General features: G+C 44.7%; 2 long non-coding RNA genes across 2 annotated transcripts in view; both read left to right on the top strand.

Moving 5' to 3' along the window:
- The first annotated feature begins 2,994 nt into the window (after positions 1-2,994).
- LOC146425468 (uncharacterized) overlaps positions 2,995-14,974 on the top strand; it is a 363,886-nt gene continuing 351,906 nt past the window's right edge. Inside the window, exon 1 of the long non-coding RNA XR_014846587.1 lies at positions 2,995-3,426. This is a non-coding gene — a long non-coding RNA (uncharacterized LOC146425468). The remainder of the gene's footprint in view (positions 3,427-14,974) is intronic.
- LOC146425474 (uncharacterized) lies at positions 10,275-14,031 on the top strand. The gene is made up of 2 exons (XR_014846468.1): positions 10,275-11,675; positions 11,714-14,031. It is a non-coding gene; the product is annotated as an uncharacterized LOC146425474 (long non-coding RNA).

The raw sequence follows: 14,974 nt of genomic DNA, 5'->3' as shown, positions 1-14,974 counted from the left end.
TGGTCCAAGTCCAAGCCTTAGAACTAACTTGTACCAGTTCTGGGGTCCGAGAGCAGGATGTGCGGTCACACTCAGTAGTTTTTCTCAATTATTTGGCTTTCTTCTCTATATCCTCCCTGTTACTAGTGAAGCACGGAATTGACTCCACAACTCGGATAGTTATGAAGTAGGTATGTGTTTATTCCAGCTGGGGTGCATGGGGGGTAGCCCCTCCAAAGACATGCACACCCTCAGCGGCACTTCACTAAGTTTATATTAGGTTACAGATTACATATGCATAAAGTTAGACAAAGCCCCTATACATATTCATTACCTATCTCCGCTTCGTATTATAATGAGTTCAAAGTTCATTTAAATATGCCCGCGCAAGCGCAGTGTCTTCAGATTAATTGTGGGCGAGGGTCCCGATGATTAATTATGACAGGTGCGCATGCTCCCTTGGTCCTTGGTCTTAGTCCAAGCCTGAGAATCAACTCGTACCGGTCCTGGGGTCCAAGGGCAGGATGCTCGGTTACACTTGGTGGTTTCTCTCAATTACTTGGCTCTCCTTTCTTCATCCTCCCCGGTACCAGGTAGGCACAAATTCATTAAGAAAATAATAAATGGATCGCAGCTGGCATATCTTAGTAAATAATTTTACAATCTCTGGCTCTCTAAATCAGTTTAAAAATATTATTATTACTATTATCTAGCTTCTAGCTCTTTTACATTAGTAATTTATATTTTACCCTAAATCACTAGGTAGGCACAAAATCATTAAGCAAATGATACATTGTCTTCTTAGTAAATCTTTATCCAATCTCTGGCCTTTTAAATCAGTTCAAAAAATTATTATCCAGCTTCTAGTTCCCCTAAATTAGTAAATTCTAGCCCCCCTAAATCACTGGCCAAAGAGATCCAGTTCCTGGGAGTGAAGTGGCAAGATGGACAATGTCAGATTCCCACTGAGCTCATCAATAAGATCACTGTGATGTCTCCACTAACCAACAAGAAGGAGATGCAAGCTTTCCTAGAAGCCATAGGCTTTTGGAGAATACATATTCCTGAGTACAGCCAGATTGTGAGCCCTCTCTACCTAGCTACCCAAAAAAAAAAAAAAGATTTCCACTGGGGCCCTGAACAGCAGCAAGCCTTTGCCCAGATCAAGCAGGAGATTGCTCATGTAGTAGCCCTTGGCCCAGTCAGGACAGGACCAGAACTGAAGAACATGCTCTACTCTGCAGCCGGGAGCAATGGTCTATCCCGGAGCCTTTGGCAGAAGGTGCCTGGCGAGACTAAAGGGCGACCACTGTGATTCTGGAGCCGAAGCTACAGAGGGTCCGAAGCCAACTACACCTCAACAGAGAAAGAAATCCTGGCAGCCATTGAAGGAGTCCAAGCTGCCCCAGTGGTAATCGGCACCAAAGCGCAACTCCTCCTGGCACCCCGACTACCAGTGCTGGGGTGGATGTTCAAAGCAGAGGTTCCTTCTACTCACCATACCACCAATGCCACATGGAGTAAATGGATTGCCCTCATCACACAGTGCATCCATATGGGAAACCTGAGTCACCCTGGGATCTTGGAAATAATTACAAATTGGCCCGAAGGTGAAAACTTTGGTCTCACTGATGAAGAGAAGCAAGAACAAGTGACATGAGCTGAGGAAGCTCTACCATACAACCAACTGCCAGCAGAAGAAACACGCTACACTCTTTTCACTGACGGTTCCTTTCCTCTTGTAAGGATAAAGCAAAAATGGAAAGCAGCCGTATGGAGTCCCACATGACGGGTCACAGAAGCTACTGAAGGAGAAGGTGGATCAAGTCAACTCGCTGAGCTCAAAGCTGTCCAGCTGGCCCTGGACATTGCTGAGAGAAGTGGCCAAAGCTCTACCTCTGCACTGATTCAAGGATGGTAGCCAATGCTCTATGGGGTTGGCTGGAAAAGTGGAAAGAGGCTGATTGGCAGCATAGGGGAAAACCAACCTGGGCTGACAAAGAGTGGAAAGACATCGCTGCCCGAGCAGAGAAACTACCTGTGAAGGTCCGCCATGTAGATGCCCATGTCCCCAAGAGCCGAGCTAATGAGGAGCACCGAAACAACAAACAGGTAGATCAGGCTGCAAAGATAAAGGTGTCCCAGGTAGACTTGGATTGGCAGCATAAGGGAGAGTTGTTCCTAGCTCAATGGGCCCATGATCCCTCAGGCCATCAAGGCAGAGGTGCCACCTATAAGTGGGCACGAGACCAAGGGGTGGATTTAACCATGGACTATATCTCCCAGGTTATCCATAACTGTGAAATGTGCTGAGATCAAGCAGGTGAAACCCCTGTGGTATGGGGGAAGGTGGTCCCAGCAAAAGTATGGTGAGGCCTGTCAGGTTGACTACATCACATTGCCCCAGACCTGTCAAGGCAAGCACTATGTGCTCACAATGGTAGTAAACCACTACTAGATGGCCGGAGACCTACCCTGTGCCTCATGCTACTGCTCCTAACACTGTCCTGGGCCTTTAAAATCAAGTCCTCTGGAGGCATGGTACCCCTGAGAGAATTGAGTCTGACAACAGAACTCATTTCAAGAACAGCCTTATAAACATCTGGGCTAGGGAGCATGGCACTGAGCGGCTATACCATATCCCTTATCATGTACCAGCCGCTGGCAAAGTGGAATGGTACAATGGATTGCTAAAAACAACCTTGCATGTCGGCGATGTATTTGGGTACTCAGCCTGGTTCATGTAAAGTCCGATTTATTGTACAGAAGGCATCGTTTTTATACAGTTACAAAGCATAACTTTAGCCGTTACAAGAACTTGGTCTTAATGGGTTACTGATCACCTTCATCATTCCCAATCACCCCTGCCTATCACCCATCACAAGGTAAACATAGTTTTGCCTCAGTATCAGTCTCCTGCCCCTGCCAGGGGCTATTCAAGTTAACTTCTCTTAATTGTCCCACATTAACTGATAACAAAACACTTCCGCGCTGCTGGACTTCACAGCTGACACGTTGTACTGCAACACTTGAAGGCGCTGCGTGGGGGGACTTTCAAAAATTGGGAACGGCATTTAGCAAAGGCCACCTGGTTAGTTAACACCCGAGGCTACACCATTACATCCGGCCCTGCCCAATCTGAGCCCCTGCATACAGTAGACAGAGACAAGGTCCCAGCAGTATATGTCAGAGGCTTGTTAGGAAAGATGGTTTGGATTAATTCTGCCTCACGTAAAGACAAACCCATCTGTGGGGTTGTCTTTGCTCAGGGACCAGGGTGCACCAGGTGGATAATGCAGGAAGATGGAGAAACATGATGTGTACCTCAGGGAGATTTGATTGTTGGGTGAGAACCACGTGTAATGTTGGGATGCCTATGTATCACTGCTTGCCGAATATCACTGCCACTATTTGTATATAGCCATATGTATATATGTATAAATGTGTGTGTTTAGGGTTGAAATAGATTAGTTTGGGCATTAAGCCGACAATATGGCATAAGGGGTGGAATATTTTGGGGTGATGTTATGATAATCCTGTATTCCCTATTGTCTGCTTTTATGCCCAGAAATGTGGTCCTGTAGTTTTAACTGCATTCAGCAGCCCAAAGGAAGCTCCATCAGCACGGTTTGTTTTGAAATTCTCCCCCAGGCTTCTCAGCCTGGGAGCGCGTGAGATGGGGGAAGGGACATTCCTTTTGTCTGGTTGCTGCTGCTAATTTTATTTTCCAGGGACTGCTTCTTCATCATCTCCTTTTTGGACGTTTTTTTACTTGCTTTCTTGCCCGAGAATCAGAGGTGCCCCGGGAGGACAGTAGACGAGAATCCTCCAGGGAGCGACTGAAGCGACTCCGCCCAGTCCCCCGGTGTTGGGGAAGATGAAATAGGAAAGCCTTATAAATATGATTACCTGGCAAAAGATGCTGAGAATATGGAAAATATAAGCGAGATTGAAATGAAGACGAGCTTTGAGTTACTGAACAACTAGAAAACAATGGTACGGCCGACTGGAGGTAATCCCCCCTCTTGATGAAACAATACCCTCTGCTTGCAGGCAGGTCCAAGGGTCAGAGCAGACCCTGCCAAATTGGCAGAGGGTCCAAAAAGCAATTTTTAGGGTTTAAAATATAACGCCGTATGGTAATGCGATGATTCTTATAGGTTGTATGTAAATGTTATAGGATTTGTAGCTTGTTCTAGATTGGTTAATGAGAATTAGAATATTCAACACAGAAGATGATTTATTGTATTGTAAATGGCAGCTTGCTCTCTTGTTATCAATCTCTTCCTGCTCTCTCGCTCTCTCGCTCTCTCTCTCTCTCTCTCGCTTCTCTGACCTGCTTTGGGCTGCGTGGCAGCCCCTAGCAGGTCTCCTACACCCACGCCCTTTCACAATAAACCCCATGCTCTAAGACCTGACTCCAGAGATCTCTCGTCTCTGTCCCGACCGTCCGAAACCGACAAACAGACCCTCTAATCCTACAGGCTCTAATCCTACACCCCGGGACCGCCCAGAGAAGAGAATCTATGCCCGAGGAAAAAGGACACTGAAGTTCATCAGCTGTTGGCTCAGGTTTAATAATTTTTCCCCCTTTCCCCTTGCCTTGCAAGGCACTCTGCATGTTTTGTTAAATAAACAGGGTTTTTTTCACTTTCATCCAAGAAATTCTGTTGTGGTGGGGGTGGGGACGCCGTAAGCCCTTTGCTTTGGGGGAGGCGTTTATTCAGAGCGCTTTCCTCCTAGACTTGTTTCTAATCTGAGACACCATTCCTCCCCTCCTGGGACCATCCCACATCCCCATTCCCAATGTGTTATAAATGAATTGTTCAAAGTTGGGAATTGGGGTTGATCCAGAACCAATCCCAATCCCAATCCCAAAGTCTCTATTCTTCCCTCCCTGAGACCCTCCCTGTTCCCTTTCCCACCCGGAGAAAGGAAATTGGGGCTTTTCCAGGATTTCACCCAATCCGAATCTCCCCATTCCTGTCCTCCCCCCCCCCCCCCCTTCCCCACCAGGAGGAAGGGAATTGGTGCTTTTCCAGGACGAGCCCCAATCCCAATGCCAATCCCAAACTCTCCATTCCTCCCACCCTGGACAAAGGGAATTGGAGTTTTTCCAGGATTTCTCCCAATCCCAAACTCCCCATTCCTTCCCTTCCTGGCTCCATCCCTCTCCCCTTTCCCACCTGGGGAAATTCCCGGAGCTGGTGTCACTGAATCTGCGGGAAAAAAAATACAAAAACTCTCCAACAACATTTTAATGTTAGAGAGTCAAGGCATTACTTTATTATCTGGCCAGGATGTTGTTCTGGCCAGGATGCACCACAGAAATCATCTCATCTACACATAGCCCGGGTGTGCAGAGAGAATCATTCCATGATACATAGCTTTTACTCAATTTTTCAGGTATTTTATACAGTAAAAATACATAGGAAAGCATTGGGTCGGTGTTCATTGGTCTAAAGTTGAGCAAACTCCCAGTATTCAGCTTCCTATTTGTCAAGGTATGACTGACTAAACACCGACATTTCAGGTCTTTTTCACTAATGAAAAAAAACTATAAAGATGTACATTAATTTTATGATTTAAACAAGATAGGGCATTGCCAGAAGGACGCACGAAAAGAAAAAAAGGCAAACAGGCTTTATTTAAAATTGCAAAAAGGTGTTTGAATTACTTAACAGAGTTGAAGGATAAATGCAAGGTAAAAATAAACTTTTTATACAGTCTTTTTTCACTCTCTTCTCTCTCTTACGAACTTATAGTATTCACCCCCTTTCTTCCTTTATAATTAACAAGTTGGGTAGGGAGGCAGGGTGTGGGGGGTATTCTTTTTCAGTCCACAGAGCAGATTCTTAAATCTATTTATCACTACAATTCTTCTATTACAAATACTCTTTATCTCTACTTATTTCTCTCTTTCTCTCTTCAGAGTTTTTTTGTTCTTACTCTCCACCCTCTTAAGAAGCAGTCTCTGTGCTAAACCCCTTCTTTTCTCTTTCTAAACTAGCAACACAGACAGGGGGCAGGGTGAGAGGGGTTTTCTGGTCAGTCCATCAGGGAGAGGGGTTTCTCTACTTAGCCAGGGGTCTTTCTCACAAGAGACAGTTCTCTGGGAACTTCTTTGGCGTGGGTCCAATCTCACGAGCAACATCTTGCCTGAATTCTGCTGCAACATGAGTTTCTTTGTCCATAGGGTGCCGTGCAGACTCTCCCAAGCCGAGGCTGGGCTGCTTCCATGCCAAGAGCAAGGAAAAAGCCTTTCTCTCCCTTCCAAGGCCTTTGCAGTTTTAACTCTTAGATGAGACTCTTACTGGTTCACAGTCTTTTCCAGGCATCCACCTGCTCCTCTGGAGAGGGCTGAGTTGATTTCTGCACTCCTGTGGATTCCATGGGCTGCAAGTGACCTCCTGCCCCCCCATGGCCTTCACCACGGCTAGCAGAGAGTTTTCAGCTCTAGTGCCGGGAGCACCCCTTTCACCCACCTTCTTCACTGACCTTGGTGTCTTCATGCTGTTCTCCCTCACATTTTTTTACCTCCACCTCCTCCTCCTCCAACTACAAAGAAGTGAAAGAAGTGTGCCCCTGCTTTGTTTTGATTTCTTCTTAAATATGTTTTCACAGAGGCATAACTAGCACCTCCAATTGGCCCAAACCTGGCCAGTAGCATGTCCATCACCTTCAGAGCCATCAGAGATTGGCTCTGCTGGACTTAATATAAAAACTTCCAGAACTTTCACTCAAGACACACAGGAGCCATCTTTGTGTCACACCCCACCCCTCAGACACTTCCCCAGGCCTACCACAACAGCTTCTGAGGGGTCCAAATTTCTCCTAAATGTTAAAAATACTTTACTGATGCTTTGGGCCAATCAAAACCACCACACTATTGGATCTGAATCTCTTTGCCTCTGATGCTAATTAGATTCTTCATTCTTCAGTTTTTCTTATCAGTCTTTTTTCCAGGCCAGGATGTCTTCAGCCCTGCTGGAGGTGGTGTCTGGGGTAGCCATTTGTGATATCCATCATGTCTTGTTGATAACCACAAGGTCCCGGTGGATGTTCTGTTAATAGTCTTTATCTTTCTGGTTATCTTCGGGGTCACTCCCAATCTGTTGGTATGCTGAGTTCACCAGACCTCATCTGGCAGAACAATGCCCTGGAAGAAACCTAAAATTCTTTTTCTGGGGTAAAGACAAACAAAACCTTTGACTAAAGTTTTACAAAATTTTTAACCTGATATATTTTCCAACAAATCCCCCCTTTGGAAGTGACCTGAATTTTTAAGGTCACTTCCACATAATTTCTTGATTCTACCAATACTAGTTAAAAATTTTGAAGAGAAAGACAGAGAATATATAGAAATATTTTGAAGAAAAAAAGAAGAAAGACAGAGAACATGTAGAAAAGCAGTTATATAGAACCTTTAAGAGGAATGTTAATTATCTTTTACTTTCTTGGGCTTTCTATTTCTTAGCGGGAATTACTTTCTGGGTTTTTTTTTAGTTTGGGATAGGGAGAATGCAGCACTGCCTCTGCTGTGTCCATAGCTGGCCCCACTGCAGGGCTGGGATGCTCTGGGGTGAGGTAAGGGGCAGTTCACTGTCTCACCAGGGCAAGGCCTGACTTGCTCCTTCCCCACACACACACACACCATATACACAGGCATCCTGAAGTGTCCCAGAGACAACTTCCTCAGTGCCTGGCAGGCAACTCCATGGCTCATGACAGTGACCAGGACTACCGATAGTCTTCTTCATTTGTGATTTAATTGGGGTACCACTCTCTTCAACTTTGGTGGAGGTTTTAGCAAACAGAGCAGAAAGAAAAGAGGAAAGCACACTGAAATTCATATAAACTGATTAGAACTCTTGAATTGTTAGTTTTCTCTGCTTGTGATTTAATTAAACTATTTTCTCCCCCCTCCCCTTCTAGCAGATAGCAGAAAGGAAGGAGGAAGGCATGCTGGAACTCATATAAATAGTAACTTCTATTTTAAATTAAAAAGCATCTTTAAGCTGCAGAGCCCTGGCAAAACGGTCCTTGATCTTTAGCAATTTCTCAAAGGCAGTATCTTTCTTCTGTGGGGTTTAGCATTTTTAAACACTAGACAAACAAATATACATTTAACAACAACAGTTAGAAGTATGACAATTAATAGAACTTACTTGGTCTTAGCACTTCGTTAGACGAGACAAGCCAGCTATCTTTTTGAAACCTTATCATTTTAAAGAAAATTATTTTTGTCTGATTTACACATGGTTACATTTAAATTTTGCAAATTTAGATTCAAGTCCATAAGCTAATTATTAATGTGGCCGTTGTTTTATGTGCATTTGTTTAAAAAAGAGTACTACTTTTTTTCTTTTTGGCTTACTTACTTTCTTGCATTTGAAAGCATACCTGTTACAATTATTACAAGGTTTTGCTAGGATAGCTGACTTGATCCAGGAACACTGTGGGTAACACTATGCTGGAAACATAAAAGCGAAAACATTTACTGCATTTCATTTTGGCGTTGCAGCTTTTAACAGATTTACTGTTTATATTGTCCAATATGGTTTTTCGTGTTCTTCTTTGTCAGGAGTTGATTTTATTCACATAAGGAGTCTTTGGCCGTCGATTTCACAGTTGTGAGGGAAGTCAGCAGTTTTTTTTTTTGTTTCTGTGGTTTGAGTGGCTCCTTGTTGAAGTTGTAAGGTCCGGAGGGGTCCGGCCGCCTTAGTTCCCAATGGCTTCCGGGGCTTCAGGAGACCTCGGAGGCCTCACCTGGGCCCAAGCTCTCAGCCCTCCCGGCTGTTCAGCTCTGTCCCAGAGGCGGCTACGGTCAGCCTCAGTGTTCCCAGGCTCGCTCCTTGGAGCGGCAGGGACCACGCGGCGGAGGCGGGTGCCTACCGGGCAGGAACGCCATGGAGTCGCTGGTCGCTTCCCGTTGTGAAGGAGAATGTTTGTCCATTAAATCTAGAATGTGGATACGTAGGCACGGCTGCTTGGTGGCTGCTAGATATTACTTAACCTTTACACCTGCCTAAGAAAACATGCGATTGCTTAATATTGCTTAACCTTTAAGTTTGCTTAAGAAAACAGTCTTTTGCAGAAATCAGCAGAAGAGAAATCGCCACGCTGTTGAAATTTCACTTAAACTCCCCGGCAACAGCAGGAGAGCATGCGCAGAGTACTACCGAAGCAGGAAGTTAGACCACATAAAAGAAGACTACGAATCAAGAACCGGGCGGCAGTTGGTGGGACGGAGATCCCCCTGTCGCCCAGCGCTGAATTGCCTATGCTTTGCTTGCTGTAATTAATAAAATTTTACCCATTGGAACTAAGACCGATTGGCGTGGTCTCGAACCTCTATAACAGTTCTGGTGCTGTGACTCGGATAGAGAATCCAGCGATTACGTGAGGGTCTCGAGGAGGCGCCCCGCTGATACTGGCGGCCTCGGCTCCCTGCTTGTCGCTCCTCTCTATCTGACGATCCGAAATTCAAAGCAAAAGGCAAGGACGAACCGGTCGACCCTGTAAATTTTGTGCACAAAAGTCCGGATGAAGACGCAGGACGCGTGAGTAACTGCCCGTTGCGCAGGGGTATCCGTTCGGTCGGGGTCGGAGATCCCGGAGTGCAACGAGTGGGGGATTTGTGTGTGAGTGAGAATGGAACCGGCAGCCGGATTTCCCAAGCGAGTGCGGACCCTCAGTAGTGCGGTTTCCATTGCCCGCGAGGGCGTGGGCCACGAAACAGGGGAAGCAAGTGAGCCCCCGTGCGACTGAAGGCACTCCGGAAGATGGGACAGAGGAAGAGCAAGCCTCCTCAACCCATGAAACGCCCCCCAGTACCTAGGGACTCCCCACTAGGGTTTATGCTGGAAAACTGGAAGTATTATCCCGGGACAGGGGATAAGGACAAAGTAAAAATGATTTATTATTGTGTTAAAGTCTGGGGAGGGCAGAAAATTGACAAAGCAGTATGGTGGCCAAAGTTCGGCTCTAGTGAAGACTGGGTGCAACAGAAATTAAACATCTGGGTGAATTCTAAAACTTCTTTCAATCAAGAAGAAAGTGATTATGCAGCAGTCTGGGTGACTCACCCGGGGGAATCAGAGGTCCGAGTTTTCAAACTCTCAGAGGTAGATTCAGAGAAACAAAAACTAAAACACCGGAGGGAAGAAGAAATCCCTGTGGGACCCCCACCATATGCACTACCACCACCAGTAGCACCTCCCCTGCCACAACCTGAGATAGATCAGGATCAGGAAGCTTATGATCACGGACCCCTGACACGGGGACGAGCTCGGCAACATAATTTATTATTTCCCTTAAGGGAAATGCCCATGGGAGGTCCCAATCTGCAAATGGGATTTATCTCTGTCCCCCTTAATTCAGGGGATGTAAGAGATTTCAAAAAGGAAATGGGCAATATATTGGAAGATCCATTAGGAGTAGCTGAAAAAGTAGATCAATTCCTGGGACCTAACATATACACCTGGGACGAATTGCAGTCCATTTTGAACATATTATTTACTGTTGAGGAAAAGAATATGATTAGGCGTGCAGGGATGCGTGTTTGGGATGCCCAGCATGCCCAGGGACCTTTAGCCGATGTCAAGTGGCCCTTGCAAAGGCCTCAGTGGGACCACCAAAATGAAAACCATAGGGTACATATGCAAGATTTGCGAACAATAATAATTCAGGGAATTAGGGAAGCAGTCCCACGGGGCCAGAACATTAACAAAGCATTTAATGAGAGACAGAAGAAAGAAGAAACCCCCACTGAGTGGTTAGAGAGACTGCGAAAAAACTTGCAGTTATACTCAGGATTAGATCCTGAGACACAACTGGGTCAGGCATTGTTGAAAACACAGTTTGTAGCAAAATCTTGGGAGGATATTAGAAAGAAGCTTGAAAAGATTGAGAATTGGCAAGATAGAGGATTAGATGAGCTGCTCCGGGAAGTCCAAAAGGTATATGTAAGGAGGGAAGAAGAGAGCCATAAGAGACAAGTGAGAATGATGGTAGCGGCGGTACGGGAAAGTAGGGAGTTAGATAAAAAAGAGAGGCGGATGCCCCGGGGTCTACCCCCAAGGAGCAGGATGGGGCAGGAGATCGGAGACCGAAGGGAGGAGAGAACTTGTTTTTACTGTAGGAAGAAGGGACATCTGAAGAAAGATTGTAGGCAGAGAATGCAAGATGAGAAGATGTTTAAGGAAGATTAGGGGGGTCAGGGGCTCTATTTCTTGGGGACCCGTAAACATCAGGAGCCCTTGATAAAACTTCGGGTAGGTCCCCTTTCTGAAGAATTAGAATTTTTGGTTGATTCAGGGGCTGAAAGATCTACTATGCAAAAACTTCCTTCCGGGTGTAAATTATCTAAGGACACGGCGTCCGTTATAGGTGCCAAAGGGGAACCATTTAAGGTGGGAATTGTTAAGGGGGTCATGATAGAAACCGACACAAAAATTGGGGTGGGAGACTTTTTGATAGTACCGGAAGCGGAATACAATCTCTTGGGGCGAGATTTAATTGTGGAATTAGGTATAACTTTAGAGGTAAAGAATAAAGAAATTCAGATTCGACTTTGTCCTCTTAGAATCGAGGATGAACAAAAGATTAATCCTGAAGTCTGGTATACTCCTGAAAGTGTAGGGCAATTAAGAATACCCCCTTTCACTGTGAACATAAAAAACCCGGAAATCCCGGTAAAGGTTAAACAATACCCCCTTTCACTAGAGGGCAGGAGGGGGTTGAAACCAGAAATAGAGAGATTGATTACCCAAGGGTTATTAGAGCCATGTATGTCCCCATTTAATACTCCTATATTACCTGTAAAGAAACCAAATGGGACGTATCGGCTGGTGCATGACTTGAGAGAAATAAATAAAAGAACAATCTCTCGATTCCCCATGGTTGCTAATCCTTACACTCTACTGAGTAAATTAGGCCCCGAGAATTTGTGGTACAGTGTGATTGATCTCAAAGACGCCTTCTGGGCTTGTCCTTTAGATAAATCATGTCGTGATTATTTTGCATTTGAATGGGAAGATTCAGACACTAACCGAAAGCAACAACTCAGGTGGACAGTTCTTCCCCAAGGATTTACAGAAAGCCCAAATTTATTTGGACAAGCATTAGAACAACTTTTACAGGAATATCAACCAGATCCTGGTGTCACACTAATACAATATGTAGATGATTTGCTGATAGCTGGGGAAAAAGAGGATGTGGTTAGAGCAGAGAGTATCAAGTTGTTAAACTTCTTAGGGCTGAAGGGACTGAAGGTATCAAAAGCAAAACTTCAATTTGTAGAAGAAGAAGTTAAATATCTGGGGCATTATATCAGAAAAGGAGAAAAGAAAATAGATCCCGAGCGGATACAAGGAATACTGTCTCTCCCGCCACCTGGAAACAAGAGACAAATAAGGCAGATTTTGGGATTACTGGGATATTGTAGACAATGGATTGAAAATTATAGCAGTAAGGTAAAATTCTTATACAAAAAGCTTGTTACTGATGGATTGGTTAAATGGGATGAGCAAGATGAGGAGAAATTACAGAAAATACGGGAAGACCTTGCCAATGCTCCCGTGCTAAGTCTCCCTGATCTAAAAAGACCTTTCTTTCTGTTTGTTAACATAGATAATGGCACGGTCTATGGGGTTCTAACCCAAGACTGGGCGGGGAGGAAGAAACCGGTAGGCTATCTATCCAAGTTATTGGACCCTGTGAGTCAGGGATGGCCCACTTGCCTGCAAGCAATAGTGGGATGCGCCCTCTTAGTTGAGGAGGCGAGGAAAATAACCTTCAACAGCAATCTAAAGGTACTCACACCGCATAATATCAGAAGTGTCCTCCAACAAAAAGCAGAAAAATGGATTTCAGACTCCCGTCTTTTGAAGTATGAGGGAATTTTGCTAGAAGCCCCCAACCTAACTTTGGAAACCACAACCCTCCAAAACCCCGCACAGTTTTTGTACGGGGAACCTGAGCATGTCAGGCTGGTACATGACTGTTTGAAAACAATAGAAGAACAAACAAAAATAAGACCTGACTTGGAAGAAGAGGAATTAAACGAAGGTGAAAGAATTTTTGTAGATGGATCCTCTAGGGTGGTAGAGGGGAAGAGAAAATCAGGATATGCACTCATAGACGGGAAAACCTTGAATGTTTTAGAATCAGGACCATTAAATAGCTCCTGGTCTGCCCAAGCCTGCGAGCTGTATGCGGTTTTACAGGCACTAAAAAGATTACAAGGAAAAGAGGGGACTATTTCTACAGATTCTAAGTATAGTTATGGGATAATACATACCTTTGGAAAAATTTGGGAAGAAAGAGGCCTAAGAAACTCACAAGGAAAGGATCTGATACATCAAGAACTAGTAAAGAAGATATTAACTGCCCTGAGAAAACCAAAGAAAATAGCGGTAGTACACATTAGGGGTCACCAGAGGGGAACTGACTACAGAACGAGAGGTAACAATGCAGCAGATCAGGAGGCCAAACAGGCTGCGCTCAGGATTCTAACATTGAAGCGAGGGGAAAAACAGGAACTAGATCAAGATAAGACAGAAAGCCCCCTTTTCACACCAAAGGAGGAACAGAAAATGCAGAAAATGGGAATAGTTAAAGATGCGGAGGGAAAGTGGCGTTTGCCTGACGGAAGAGAAATGATACCTAAGTCAATAGCTTTCCAGATACTAGCTCAAATACACCAGAAAACTCACTGGGGAAGCCAAGCTCTAGTGGATCACTTTGCTACAAAGTATATGTGCATGGGACTGCACGATTTGGCAAAACAAATTACACAGGGATGTTCTATATGTCTGAAAGTTAATCGAGCGGTACAAAGGAAATTGCCGATGGGAAGGAGACCCCTAGCGATCAGACCATTTTCGAGGGTCCAAATTGATTTCACTGAATTCCCGAAATCTGGTAGATATAAATATGTGCTCGTTATTGTAGATCATTTAACACATTATGTAGAGGCATTCCCCACTACCAGAGCAACGGCTCAAGCCGTAATTAAGACACTGCTAGAACACATAATTCCTAGGTATGGCGTAACTGAGGCAATAGATTCCGATCAGGGACCTCATTTTACATCCAAAATAATAAGGAATCTAGCAGAAGCATTGGGAATAAGGTGGGAACAACATACCCCATGGCACCCCCAGAGTTCGGGAAGAGTAGAACGAATAAATGGAGAATTAAAGAAACACTTGGCTAAATTAACTATTGAAACTAATCTCTCGTGGGTAAAATGTATACCCCTCGCCCTCTTAAATATTAGAACACAACCCAGAACAGATGTTGGGATATCTCCCTTTGAAATGTTATATGGAATGCCATATGACCTAGGCAGCCCAAAGGAACACCCTGGGATCCTAGACAAAAACATCCAGATTTATATTAAGGAATTAATGAAATACAGACAAGAGCTATGGAACAAAGGCCTATTAACCCAAAGACTTCCACTCGATATTACCTTACACCAGGTAAAACCGGGAGATTGGGTCCTCGTCAAATCCTGGAAAGAAACCACCTTGCAACCCCGTTGGGAGGGACCCTTCCAAGTACTGTTGACTACCAACACTGCGGTACGAACAGCAGAAAAAGGGTGGACACACGCTAGTCGCATCAAAGGACCAGTGCGGCTACAGGAGTGGAAAATAACAAGTGCCCCAGGGGACCTAAAATTGAAACTGGCAAAAACTTAAAAGAACCGCCTGCTTATGAGCTATCTCCAAGATTCCCATTGTTGGTATTCCCATTCCCATATATCCTGCTGGCATAAATCATTCTGCACCTCTTATATCCCAACGCGTGGAGAAAAACTCCCTAGGACTCTACAGCTACGAGTAAGACGCTTAACTGCAGAACTATTTAAAGATGAAGAAGGGAATATTTACACAGATGATGTGAGAATTGAATGTAATAATCCTAGTTGCATAGGTTGCTACCCTTTTGTGTGTTACGTTTGCTTAGTCTGTAAGGAGAAGTG

Source organism: Lichenostomus cassidix, chromosome W, assembly GCF_008360975.1.
Source record: "Lichenostomus cassidix isolate B80296 chromosome W, HeHo_3.0, whole genome shotgun sequence".
Taxonomy (NCBI): domain Eukaryota; kingdom Metazoa; phylum Chordata; class Aves; order Passeriformes; family Meliphagidae; genus Lichenostomus; species Lichenostomus cassidix.
Note: the sequence above shows the minus strand (reverse complement) of the source record. Positions and strands in the feature narration are given on the sequence as shown.